Below are 13,179 nucleotides of genomic sequence, written 5' to 3'. Positions count from 1 at the left end.
CCACCACACCGCTGATTTCTGACCAAGTACTTAGATCCCAGAAGTCCTGCAAGTGTAGATATCTGGGGGAAAAAGAAGTAATAATAAGGTACTAGACGAATGATGGATTAGCAGTGAACCGACTGCTGGACAAGAAGACAGAATAGATCGGGAATATGATGAGAGTCCCTATCCATGTGAAATTTCAGGGACCTGTTTAAACTTTGAATATATTATATATATATAATGGTATGGAAAAATCTTTAATTGGGAAATGGGAGGTGATAATAAGGGAGATGTGGGTACGGTTGTAAAAGTGCAGTATTATTGTAATATTAGAGGTATATATACCATTACTGTAACCGCTGTGTTTACTGATTTTGTTGGTTATTTTTCTCACAATAGAACCAATGCCAGTGAAATCACTAATGTACAATCCACCTTCCATGGTCTCTGTTCCTCTGTCCTGGAGTAGACCTGCTGAGTATCAGAGTACTTACACCTACAGAGTCCAGACTAATGTCACATCATCAGCTACAATGATAAATAATACAATAGTGATAAATGAATCCGCTACAATAATGGATCTGACACCGGGAGAGACATATACATACATGGTATATACAAGAGCTGCTGATAATATCACTGAATCAGACCCTGTATCAGTAACTACCTGCACAGGTAAGTACCATACTTAGCATGAAGAGAAAGGCAGGAAAGCAGCAGAACATTGATAGAACATTAACAAAACAAACAGTTCTCCTTCTCTTATGATGTTATGTTTTGCTCCTTCTGATGAGAGTACCTGGTCAGACATACAAAGTGCTGCGCCTCATTCTGTGCCCAAGTGTAAAAGTGAATCAGGATAAGACATTTTATATAATGTGTGTCCATGGAGCCATTTTGGATTGTGCAAAACAACCTGATTTTCCCACTTCTTGTGAAATGGTGACGATCAGGCACACACATTACTTTCAGTCTGGAACTTTTGTACCATCTAGGCTCAATTTTTAGGGGAAAGCACATTTATATATATATATCTATAAGGATGTACTACAATATGATTTTTTTTTTATAAAAATCAATGTATTGTACCTCTGCATTTTTAGGGGTCATAAATGACAGTATTATGCAACTATTGTATGAATTGGGCCATATATGTATTATAGTCATAACTTAAATAAAAGGATAAGGATAAAGTGAAACTAAAAGAACTTTCTGCCATTTTATGGTAAGTGCTGCTTAATTCTAATGTCTTCAGTCAAGTGATAGTGATTTATAGTAATGCTTCAATCCCGCAGAATGTTTATGTCATGAAATAAAACTGTAAGTTGTGATCTAATTACTGGAAGAGGGTACATGACATATTGGGCCTGATTCATTAAAGAAAGTAAAGCAAAAAAAATGACTAACTTTTCAGCTTGGCAAAACCATGTTGCATTGGAGGGGGGAGGTAAATTTAAAATGTGGGGACAGATTTATAAGTGGGGTAGGGCATGTTCTAGATCAACTTCAAATGTCCATGTAACAATAAAGCTATCAAATATTTGTGTCCTACATGAAAAAACAGCCAGGGCTAGATTTATTAAGCTGCGGGTTTGAAAAAGTGGGGATGTTGCCTATAGCAACCAATCAGATTCTAGGTTTCATTTATTTAGTACATTCTACAAAATGATAGCTAGAATCTGATTGGTTGCTATAGGCAACATCCCCACTTTTTCAAACCCGCAGCTTAGTAAATCTAGCCCCCAGTCTTTTTCTTATGTGCAAAATAATAAACTAATTTGCACCCCTCGAATTGTAACATGGTTTTTTCCAAGAGAAAAATTACCCATTTTTTTGCCTTACTTTCCTTAATGAATCAGACCCATTGTAGACATAGGCTACTGAAGAATAAAATGGTGGTGAATGCAGAGGTGCTACATATATAAATACTAAACACAATGCTATGGAATTCCTGTGTGAATATCTAATATTCTGATTGTATTCCCTGTTAGTTCCCGGGCTAGTTGGCTCCATCACACTGAACAATTATAAGTTTACTGATTTTCTTGGAGTCACATGGACGAAACCAGCAGGAAAAGTGGATTATTATACAGTCAGTCTAACAGGAGACATAAATATCACAAAACAAACTAATTCTACACAAGTGAATATCACAGGATTACTACCTGGCAGAGAATATACAGTCACTGTACAGACACTTAGTGGTAACTGCAGCCAGACATCCGCTCCAGTGACAGAGGCAACATGTGAGTATGATCAGGGTCATATGACTGCAGAGGGGGGAGAACGTTGTTAAAATTTATTTATTTATTTATGTATTGTAGTTTAAAGCAGCAATCCCATGAAGAAATTAGCTTTTTCAACATAAAACTGGCCAGATATAAGAAGACTTGTTTTTTTCAGTCTGCTTTTAATGGTTTAGCATTCTGCACATTATCATATGATTACCATGGCAACCACTGTCACATGACACATGAGGCTGTTAGCAGATACATTTCTAGACAGCAGTTGAGAATGAGTTATATAGAGTGCTATTTTTCCTCTTCATGGTGCTTTTCTATTCATAGTAATTCCTTCAGATTGAGTTTCCCATTTCTAGACTTTTCCTGAGAGGCAAACAATGTTCAAGGATGACTGCAGCTCACAATACAAACAGGGAACAACACAAACTCTCAGGCTAAACTTCACTTGTTCCTGGAGGAATGGACACTAGAAGGCAAGGGCAATGGGTGGCAAGTGATATGTGCAAGGTTAACAACTTGACTTCTTCTATATCTGACCTAATACTTCTCTATTAGATGGTAAAATGATGCCAACATTTCTAAGTGTCTGATGGAAAGAAAATGCAACATGATTTTTATTCGAATATTTTTACTATTGTTTCAAAAAAGTCTTACTTGATTTCAAATGACCTTTAGTGATTAGATTTGATATCTGAGCTGGGCAAAGTCAGAAAGCACTTCTGCATTTGTACAGGAAATCATGTGACATCACTGTAGTAATTTCACAACTCCATTTTTTTTCCAATTAAATACACTTATTAGGATGTTATGAATGTCTACTATACATAAAATACATTTTCACAAATGCTCCCGATTTGCATACATACATAGCTGTCATCACTAGTAATTGGCACTTACACCAGACCTGTAGTTGAAGCAAGAGATACGGCTGCAAAAGAAGTACCTGGGAGATGCCCAGAGCTTGAATCAGATGCTGCTATGTTTGCTCACGATTGGCACACCCTTAGTGTACATTGAGTGCGGGCAAGCCCCCCTTTCCCCACCCTGTTCCCTCCCTGAAATCATAGGCTGTAGTAAGTGTCTTTTGTGTTCAAAGATAAATTTACATTGATTTGGATAAATATTTGTGCTATTATGCTTTACATTCCTCTCACCAAGTTTACAGCATTTTCTTGAAAGCAGTTGTGATTCTTTTGTCTGTTTTCTCTACTTATTTTTTTATCATTGTGTTTAACAGATCCGTCTCCACCAGGCTCTCTGATCTTTAATACATTTGGAACAAACAGCATCAAATTATCATGGGGAGAGCCAGACAAAATGACCAATGTGATAAAGTCATATAATATAACTTATGGGAATTCATCTTCAAGCACTTGGACTGTATCAAGTAACACAACAAATATCACCCTTCAGAGCCTGACATCTGGGACTGACTACACCATTACTGTGGTAACAGTCGGAGTCCGGGGGTATCTGAGTTTACCCGTGAGTGGATCTGTCTACACAAGTAAGCATTTTTATCAGCTGTAATAGATCTTTTTCTTATGCTTATGTCTTGAGTGCAAACATGACATAAGTATTTTTACTTTCAGATTTAAGCTCTTTAAGAATATCACCCGGTACTTATAAAGTGCTAACATGTATCTCAGCTCTGTTCGATTAGAAAATTGGAGAAATAGTACATTTACTTTCCGGTAGCGATGGGACATCCAAGCTGAAATGGCGTGTAGACATTTAGTGACAAGGGGGCATATTTAAGAAAGCACGGTAGTGCACTTACCGTGGAAATCAGATCCCGATGTGTCCTCGGTAAATTTATTAAAGGTGCATCGCAGCAGATATCATGGATATCTGCTGCTTTGCACTCCTCTTCGTTTTTGCGAGCAGTCACCATTCAACAGTATGGTGACTGCTCTGGCCGCAATCTAACAAGTCCTGAAAAAACATTTTTTTCAGAAACTTGTCTTGATAATGTACGCCAGTATAATTATAATTGAAAGTTGTCATTGTATTGCTGCTACAGAAGTCAGTATTTCCTTAGAAGTACATCTGTGTATACAAAGTACTTTGGTCAAAGATAACAGAACCTATTCTATATAGCGAGAGCATTCTAGTTTTGATATTACACCTTTGTTACTGTACTCTATTGCATAAGATATTCATTAATTGCAGTGTTTAATTTATTTACTATTTGAAATGTTTAATGTATTTAAGTATTTGCAATAGTTGACTGCTTATCTTATTGAATATATCATTTAAATTTCTATTGCATTATTTACCAAAATAACTTTTCTGGCACAAAGTATATTCTACTATAAAACATTCTCAGCCACTAATAACCAGATATTTAAATAAACCTGCTAAGTGGCTGTTGCATCAGATCTGTGGTCGTGCTGTGATTTCTTGTGTTAGACCCAGGAAGATCCCTGCCCATCTCATCCTGACCTCTACCCCCAGATGTCAAGGTGACGACTCATATATCGGTGCTGGAAGAAATGTTACACCTTGTCTACATACACCTCTCTATCTACCTACCACCAAGATGGGGGTGTTACACATACATTGATAACAGTGCAGGAACATAACATGATGGAGAGGTGTGACGGTGCTGATTCTTAGAGCTTACAATATGAAAGGAAGCAATGGGTGGGATAATAGAAGAATAGACATATGATGGTATAGATCACTGATGGGCAACCTGATACACCTCAAGGTCCTCTAACCTTCAAAAGGGCCGCACATTAATCTAAATCTCAGTAATAAGTTACAACAATCCATTTAGTTAGGAAGACACCACATACCCTAAAATTCCTCCTAATTTCCCTAAAACATCAGTCAGCCTCAGCTGGGGCCATTGGTGATGCTCTGTGTGGAATAAAGCAGAGACTGAGAGCTGTTGGGCATAAAGCAGAGAAAAGGACCAACGAGTAATAAAGCAGGAAGTAGCTGGGGCCGCAGGGAAGGCTGGGAGGTCCGCCTGTGCCCATCACTGGTACAGATTGCTAATCACATGAGTTGTGAGTAGACCCACCACACCGCTGATTTATGACCAAGTATTTGATCCAAGTGTAGATATCTGAGAAAGAGAAGTAATGGTGAGGTACTGGACGAATGATGGATTCGTAGTGAATTAGCTGCAGGACAAGAAGACAGAATAGATACAAAATATGGTAAGCGTCCCTGTCCAGGTGGAACTTTAGGGACCTCCTAAAACTTTGAATCATAGGGGTCAATCTACTACAACAAGGTAGATAGTTCCAGAATATATATATATATACGCACATATATATATACACACATACGGTATGGAAAAATCTTCGTTTGGGAAATGTGGGAGGTGATAATAAGGGGGACGTGGGTACTGTTGTAACAGTGCTGCATTATTGTAATATTAGAGGTATATGTACCCTTACTGTAACCTTTGTGTTTACTGATTTTGTTTATTATTTTTCTCATAATAGAACCAATGCCAGTGAAATTACTAATGAACAATCCACCTTCAATGGTCTCTGTTACTCTGTCCTGGAGTAGACCTGATGAGTATCAGAGTACTTACACCTACAGAGTCCAGACTAATGTCACATCACCAGCTACAATGATAAATAATACATTAGTGATAAATGAATCAGCTACAATAATGAGTCTGACAGCGGGAGAGACATATACATTCCTGGTATATACAAGAGCTGCTGATAATATCACTGAGTCAGACCCTGTATCAGTAACTACCTGCACAGGTAAGTACCATACTGAGCATGAAGAAAAAGGCAGGAAAGCAGCAGAACATTGATAGAACATTAACAAAACAAACAGTTCTCCTTCTCTTGTGACGTCTGATGAGAGTAGCTGGTCAGACATGCAGGGTGATGCGCCTCATTCTGTGCCCAAGTGTACAAGTGAATCAGGATAAGACATTTTATATAATGTGTGTCCATGGAGCCATTTTGGATTGTGCAAAACAACCTAATTTTCCCACTTCTTGTGAAATGGTGACGATCAGGCACAGACATTACTTTCAGTGGGAAACTTTTGTACCATCTAGGCTCAATTTTTAGGGGAAAGCACATTTATATGTATATCTATAAGGATGTACTACAATATGTGGCTGGTAAATTGCTGATTTTTTTACAAGTGAGAATGTATTGTACCTCTGCATTTTTAGGGGTCATGAATGACAGTATAATGCAACTATTGTATGAATTGGGCCATATATGTATTATAGTCATAACTTAATCTTTAGATTCCTATTAAATTCAAAGTGTCATATATTAGAGGATAAGGATAAAGTACAACTAAAAGAACTTTCTGCCATTTTATGGTAAGTGCTGGATCATCTTAAATCTAATATCTTCAGCCAAGTGATAGTGATTTATATTCAGGGGTATTTGCCCCCCTGGCCGGTCCCATACTGGGCTACTTTGGGCTGGGTCACTGGGCCACCTCCATTTTTTTCCCTTTAAAATTTTCCTAGTAGGCTGCTGAGTCGAGTATTGCCCTCCGGACTAAATTGTGCCAGCCCTCCACTGTTTATAATAATTCTACAATACCACAGAATATTTATGTAATGAAATAAATCTGTAACTAGTGATCTGATTGCTGGAAGAGGGTAAATGACATATTGTAGACATAGGTTACTGCTGAATAAAATGGTGGTGAATGCAGAGGTGCTACATATATAAATACTAAACACATTGCTATGGAATTCCTGTGTGAATATCTAATATTCTGATTGTATTCCCTGTTAGTTCCCGGACTAGCTGGCTCCATCACACTGAACAATTATAAGTTGTCTGATTTACTTGGAGTCACATGGACGGCACCAGCAGGAAAAGTGGGTTATTATACAGTCAGTCTAACAGGAGATATAACTAACACAACACAAACTAGTTCTACACAAGTGAATATCACAGGATTACTACCTGGCAGAGAATATACAGTCACTGTACAGACACTTAGTGGTAACTGCAGCCAGACATCCGCTCCAGTGACAGAGGCAACATGTGAGTATGATCAGGGTCATGTGACTGCAGGGGGTGGAGCATTAATATAACCTTGACAATTGCTCAGTACTCCTGCTGTAAGTGTTCAACTCTTCTATGATGTAAATAGTCTCTTCCCCACTCTGGTGGGGGGTAATTTGTAATGTTTACCTGGATTTCTGAGAGGGGCAGATATCAAATTTTGACTCCTTCATTAACTGTCCCATTTATTTCTTTATAAATATACAACTGTGTGGGGTAAATATAAAGTCTTCCTCTTGAACCATTTTATTATGTGCAATACCTTCTCTTTCCCATCCTTGTACCACACACCATGAGGTCTTCCTTGTTCTGACCACGGCTCCTCATCCATTCACCTGCTCTCACATCATTCTCCACTTACTGTCCCCTCCTCTACTCTGTAACACTTCTCCTTCCTGTATCACCTCTCCTCCAGGCCCAGGGATCTGTGCATCAGCCCAACCTTTTGTAGATATAGGATCAGGTTGTCTGGCCTGTCTAATCCAAAAGAAAAACTAGTTAGAGAGGTGACCCAGCTACCTCTCTCTGGTGTTACTCGAGATAGGTTATCATTACACAGACATGACTGTTCTAGATACCACAGTGTTATATTTATACAGTCTACACTGCCCACTGTGACATCCTATTAGTACAATATTCATAACTTTATGTGTTCTTTCAGCATAACAGACACTAGGTATTGCTATAATTTCTGTGTTACATTTATGGGCCGTTTCGGGATTTATTGTGGTCTTGCAACAATTATTTAATATTTTAAAGCAACAATCCCATGAGGAAATTAGCTTATTTAACATAAATCTCTTTGGCCGGATATAAGAAGAATGTTGCCATTTACCATTTTTCCTTTTTGTTTTTTCAGTCTGCCTTTAATGAAGAGTGTTTGAATGTTTAGAATTCTGCACAGTGTTATGTGATTACCATGGCAACCACTGTCACATGACACATAAGGTTGTTGGCAGATACATTTCTAGATGGCAGTTGAGAAAGATTTATATAGAGTGTTACTTTTCCTCTTCATGGTGCTTTTCTATTCATAGTAGTTCCTTCAAATTAAGTTTTCTAGACTTTTGCTGAATGCCCAACAATATTAGAATTACTGCAGCTCACATTACACACAGGGAGCAACAAAGCTCACAGTATCAGGCCAAACTTCCCTGGTACCTGGAGGAAAAAATGGACACTGGAAGGCAGGAACAATAGGTGGCAAGTGATGCGTGCAAGGTCAACAATTTGACCTCATCTATATTTGTCCTTATACTTCTCTATTGAAAGGTAAAATCATGACAATATTTCAAAGAGTGTATAAAAAAACGCCCACAAATTATTTTTATTAGTATATTTTTAATATTCTACAAAAGTATGTTTTAAAAGAGTAGTCTTGATACCAGAGCATGGCAGAGTGAGAAATTGCATCTGCATTTGAATGGGAATTCCTGTGACGTAACTGTAGTGACTTCACAAGTCCATAGCACTTTACAATTGGGAACATGCACAGTAATAAAATGAGACTAGATAATATAGACCGACTGACAGAGAGGTAAGAGGACCCTTTTCTCAAGCTTACAATCTATGGGACCATGAGAGTTTGATACATGAGGTAAAGTGCTACATATTGCATATTGGTCAAGCTAGATAGCAAAGGTAAAAAGTGCTTAGTGGGCTATATGATCCAGTCATACAACACTGCTGGTCAAAGGGTTGTCTTGTGTTAACTGTGTAAAAGGTTGTAATAGGGTAACCTAGGGAGGGTAAGAGGGTGGTTGAGAAATTTTATAAACTTGCCTGAAATGATGGGTTTTCAGAGAACATTTGAAGGTTTGGACACTAGAAGAGAGTCTTATTGTGCGAGGGAGGATATTCCACAAAGTGGGTGCAGCCCGAGAAAAGTCCTGTAACCGGGGATGGTAGCAGGTAGTGAGAGTGGTTAAGAGATGCAGATCTTGTGCAAAACGGAGGTGTCTAGTTGGGAAATATTTTGAGACAAGTGAGGAGATGTATGTTGGTGCAATTTTGTTGATGGTTTTGTATGTTAGAAGTATTTTATGTTGGATTCGGTGAAAAACAGGCAACCAATGTAGAGACTGATAGAGTTGATCAGCAGAGGAAGAACGATTTGCGAGGAAAATCAATCCAGCCCCTGTGTGCAAAATAGGTCGTAGGAGTGAGAGTCTGAATCAGGAAGACCAGTAAGGAGGGGATTCCAGTAGTCACTTTAGATGTACGTAACATGCTTTAGATATAGAGTGGATGTGGGAGACAATGGATAGTTATGAGCCAAGGGTCACACGTAGGCAACGAGCTTGTGGTGTGGGATTTATTGTTATGGTGTCAACAGAAATAGAAATGTCAGGTATGTAACTTCTGTTGGTGGGTGGGAATATTAACTATTTTTGAAATATTGAGTTTGAGTTGGCGAGAGGACATCCAAGATGAAATGGCAGAAAAACAGTCAGTAGCGTTGGTCAACACAGATGGTAAGAGTTCAGGAGAGGATAGATAAATTTGGGTATCATCCGCATAGAGATGATACTGAAATCCAAATGACCTTATTAGTTTTCCAAGAGAATTGGTGTAGATAGAGAAAAGTAGAGGACCAAGGACTAAGCCCTGTGGTACTCCAACTGGTAAAGGAAGCGGAACAGAGGTGGATCCAGAAAAACTAACACTGATAGAGCCATTAGATAGGTAGGATGAGAACCAGGATAGGACAGTGTCTTGAAGACCTAAGGACTGTAGCTTTTGTATGAGAAGAGAGTCGTCAACAGTGTCAAATGCAGCAGGGAAATGCAGAAGAATTAGAAGGGAGTAATGGCCTTTAGATTTAGCAGTAATCAAATCGTTGGTCAACACAGTCTCTGTGGAGTGTTTAGAACAAAAACGTGACTGAAGAGAATCCAATAGGTTGTTTGCGGAAAGAAAGCATGTGAGGCAAGCGTGGGTAGTTTTCTCAAGAAACTTGGAGGTGCATGGCAGCTGAAGTATGGGATGGTAATTTGAGAGAGTGTATTGGTAAGACTTAAGGGGGGAGAAGATTCAATTGCTGGCGAACATCGCCGCGGTGTCCAGCTGCGCACATTGCCAGACATTATGGTAGGAATCTCTGTTCATTTTTCTAGTCACCTCTGGGGTGCAAGAAAAAATGAGCGGAGATTCCTGCCATAACATCAGCGCGATGTGTCTCCATGGACATTCTGGAGACATATTGCGCAGAATTGAATCTCCCAGAACTGCATATTTTGCGCAGAAAGACAGGCTTGTGTCCAACGCTACATGAGCCCCTATATTTGTAAAATATACAAATAACAAAATCTTTTTTTTTTTTTTAATTTAAATTAGACAACCACCAGGAAACAGAACATACAGACATAGTGACATGGATTTGGATAAATGTTTGAGCTTTTATGTTTTGCACCAAAGTTTACAGCATTTCTTGAAAGCAGTTATGATGCTTTTGTCTGCTCCCTCTACTTATTTTTGTATCATTGTGTTCAACAGATCCTTCACCACCAGGCTCTCTGATCTTTAATACAATCGGGACAAACAGCATCACATTATCTTGGGGAGAGCCAGTCAATATGACCGGTGTGATAAAGTCATATAATATAACTTATGGGAATTCATCTTGGACTGTATCAAGTAACGCAACAAATGTCACCCTTCAGAGTCTGACATCTGGGACTAATTACAGCATTAATGTGGTCACAGTCGGAGTCCGGGGGTATCAGAGTTTACCTGTGAGCGGATCAGTCTACACAAGTAAATATTTACCATTTTTGTCAGCTGTAATAGATCATTTTCTTATTCTTATGCTGGAGTTCAAATATGAGTATTTGTATTTTTGGATATGTAATTTCATAAGTTTATCACTAATGAGACAGACGTAGTTAAGAAGATACAGTTTATTTATGCTAAAAAACACACACGTGATGGAAAATAGAGGAGCCCTGTGTCAGCAGTCGGGGCGGCCGCGGGCACCGCCGCAACTCTTACCTTCCTCTTGCAGGCGTCCCGGCCATCGCTATGGCGACCGGGACGTCACTTCCAGAAACCACCCGACCGTTGCCAAGGCAACGGTCGGACGCCAGCAGTAGTAGCGCTACGTCCCGGCAGCTGGGGACAGCCGGGCGCATGCGCAGGAACACTCACAAGCCTGTGGGCTAATTAGTTGTGGCTATCAGAACCTGCTCATGTGATATCAGAGCTAAGCTCTGATTGGCTGTTACTGGTATTTAAGGCAGTGAGGTCTGCAGCCTCACTGCTTGTTATTGGGCCTGTGACCCTTCTCTTCTGACCTTGACCTTTTGCCTGGAATTCGGATTTTGCTTCTCTGCCTGTGAGTTTGACCCTTCGCTTGCCCTTGGATATTGCATCTGTGCCTGTGACCTTTTGACCTAGGATTCTTCTTATACTACTGTCCACCAATCACTCCACTTCTGGGAACTCATTAAGTCAGTATACGTTACCCGACCCTCGGTCGGCCCGCAGCCCAGTCTGTCCCCACCACTAGGGGCTCCAGCGAACACCTGGCCTTCAGAGTAGTTCCCGAGTTTCACTGTGCTGACTTGGGAGTTCCTAACACCCTGAGGCTGGAGAGTGGAGCACAGCAAATACAATAGTGAATAGTGTGTAATCCAAGATTTGTTCAGAGCAACAATATCACAGGAGTAGTAGAATAATCATAGGTAAGAATTTTTATCAGCTGTAATAGATAATTTTCTTATGGTAAGAGTGCAAATATGACATAAGTATTATTATTTTTGGATTTAAGTAATTTAAAAATATTTTCACCCAGTATTTATAAAGTGCTAACATGTATCTCAGCTCTGTTCAATTAGAAAATTATCTTACCTATGACATATTCTGTTTCTGGAATTACATTCACTGAATAGTGTACTGTGGTAAAATTGATGTATTATTGTAATTTTTTTTATATACACTTACTTTAACCTCTGTGTTTAGTGACCTTATTTGTTATTTTTGTCATAATTGAACCAATGCCAGTGATATCACTAATGAACAATACATCTACTATGGTCTCTGTTCCTCTGTCCTGGAGTAGACCTGATGAGTATCAGAGTTCTTACACCTACAGAATCCAGACTAATGTCACATCATCAGCTACAATGATAAATGATACAATAGTGATAAATGAATCAGCTACAATAATGAGTCTGACAGCGGGAGAGACATATACATTCATGGTATATACAAGAGCTGCTGATAATGTCACTGAATCAGACCTTGTATCACTAACTACCTGCACAGGTAAGTACAATTGTTGTGAGAAGTAGGTGATCAGGCCCAGCCATTACTTTCACTGGGACGCCTTTTACACAATTTAGGCTTGCTTTTTGCTGAAAATCCATTTATATCTGAAAGGATGTACTTTATAAGCAGTATTGGACAGCAGACAAATAGGGTAATTTTTATAAGAGAATGTGATGTCCACAAGTTCTAGTCGGAGGTTGATCTGCAGTCCACCCTTGCTTTGTCTTTAGTGAGGCTGACCCCGGTACAGAGAGAGAAAGACCAGATCTCAACTAAACTGGACTCTTAAAAAGAATGTTTTTTTTCTCCGATATCCAACATAAATTTACCTCTCTCTGCCCCATCTTCTTTGAATTTTTCCTGGTCCGTCATTTTCTTATGTCCCTCCCCACAGCAGATACCCTACGAGTTCTCACTTTTTTGAACGGCTATGCCTGTACTCCCCACTCTCCAAGGGCATGATCTCTTCCATCTACAAATGGTTATTTGATATTTCCTTTGACTCCCAGGGCCATCAAAATCGGGACTGGGAGAGGGATCTGGGCCCTCCTCCAGACGCGTACTGTTGGGAGGAGGTCAAGGAGGGGATTGCCACTAGCTCCATCGCAATGCAAATCAAAGAAACAGCTTACATATTATTTACAGATGGTATTACACCCCTG

The 13,179-nt window shown here is 39.3% G+C and overlaps 1 long non-coding RNA gene across 1 annotated transcript; it reads left to right on the top strand.

Moving 5' to 3' along the window:
• Nucleotides 1–1,984: 1,984 nt before the first annotated feature.
• LOC142103997 (uncharacterized) lies at nucleotides 1,985–5,923 on the top strand. The gene is made up of 3 exons (XR_012679480.1): nucleotides 1,985–2,231; nucleotides 3,466–3,735; nucleotides 5,690–5,923. It is a non-coding gene; the product is annotated as an uncharacterized LOC142103997 (long non-coding RNA).
• Nucleotides 5,924–13,179: the final 7,256 nt, after the last annotated feature.

Source organism: Mixophyes fleayi, chromosome 10 (assembly GCF_038048845.1).
Source record: "Mixophyes fleayi isolate aMixFle1 chromosome 10, aMixFle1.hap1, whole genome shotgun sequence".
In the NCBI taxonomy this organism is placed as follows: Eukaryota; Metazoa; Chordata; class Amphibia; order Anura; family Limnodynastidae; genus Mixophyes; species Mixophyes fleayi.
Note: the sequence above shows the minus strand (reverse complement) of the source record. Positions and strands in the feature narration are given on the sequence as shown.